The 1034-nt window shown below is 49.3% G+C and overlaps 1 pseudogene; it reads right to left on the bottom strand.

Moving 5' to 3' along the window:
* Positions 1-1034, bottom strand: part of LOC102813980 — a 38905-nt pseudogene that overhangs the window by 7712 nt on the left and 30159 nt on the right.

The raw sequence follows: 1034 nt of genomic DNA, 5'->3' as shown, positions 1-1034 counted from the left end.
TGCTCCATCTCCTCATCCTTCTCTGACAGCTTCCTCTCAATCTCTGCTTTGATCTGGTTGAACTCCAGCTGGGCCCGGAGAATCTTGCCCTCCTCGTGCTCCAGGGAGGCCTGGTAGGGAGTTGGAGAGAGAGAGACCAAGGCAGACAGTCAGGAACCAAAGGCACAAGCAGGTATCTGCCCATAATTCACTTTGAACCCACATGTCATGGATACAAAGTGAGTTCAGGAGTGTAAGTGGTCAACAAAAGAAGATGAAGGAGGGAGAAGAAATAAAAATTTAAAAGGAAAATAAAAACAAGCTTCAGAGAGGGTAATTCAGGCCTTCACAGGGGAGAGCAAGCTATGAAGACAAAGAGGAAAGTCAGGAGAATGGTGTTGCCAGGGAAACGGAGGCAATCAGGCACAGAATGTGAAAAACAAGAAGAAGGAGGCAGAAGTAGAAAATGGAAGGTAAATTGAAATGGGAATAACTGTCTAAGATATGTTATGTAAAATGTCTGTTTGAAGGCAGCGTAATAACCTGTTTGCTCATTTATCCCACAGATACGTGTGTCTAGGCTCTGGGCATGGAAGAGTGAACAAAACAGCCAAAAGGGAGAGGAGAACAGAGCCCACGGTCCAGAGCTCAACTCCCCCCAACTTCACCCTGTCCCCTACACACACACACACCTCAGCCTCCTCCAGGGCCGATTGTAACTCTAGCTTCTCTGCCTCCAGTTGCTTGCGGATTTTCTCCAGCTCATGAATGCTCTTTCCACTGGATCCCAGCTGCTCAGTCAGGTCCGAGATCTCCTCTGTGGGAGGGGGATGGGGACTCAATAGGGGTTGCTGGGACCCACTGGTGGGGTATGCCTTTTTGTGACGATTCCTTTTGGACAACTAGGTGGCATATGGGGACATTGCCACTGCAGACCCTCCCCAACCTCTATGGGTCCCAACCTACCCTGAAGGTTCTTGTTCTCTCTCTTGAAGGTCTCCAGGTGCTCCAGGGACTCCTCATAGGCATTTTTGAGCTTGAACAGCTCTGTGCTG

The sequence above is a fragment of the Chrysochloris asiatica genome, unplaced genomic scaffold (assembly GCF_000296735.1).
Source record: "Chrysochloris asiatica unplaced genomic scaffold, ChrAsi1.0 scaffold00017, whole genome shotgun sequence".
Classification (NCBI taxonomy): domain Eukaryota; kingdom Metazoa; phylum Chordata; class Mammalia; order Afrosoricida; family Chrysochloridae; genus Chrysochloris; species Chrysochloris asiatica.
The sequence above is the reverse complement of the archived record's forward strand: the minus strand, read 5'-3'. Positions and strand labels throughout refer to the sequence as shown.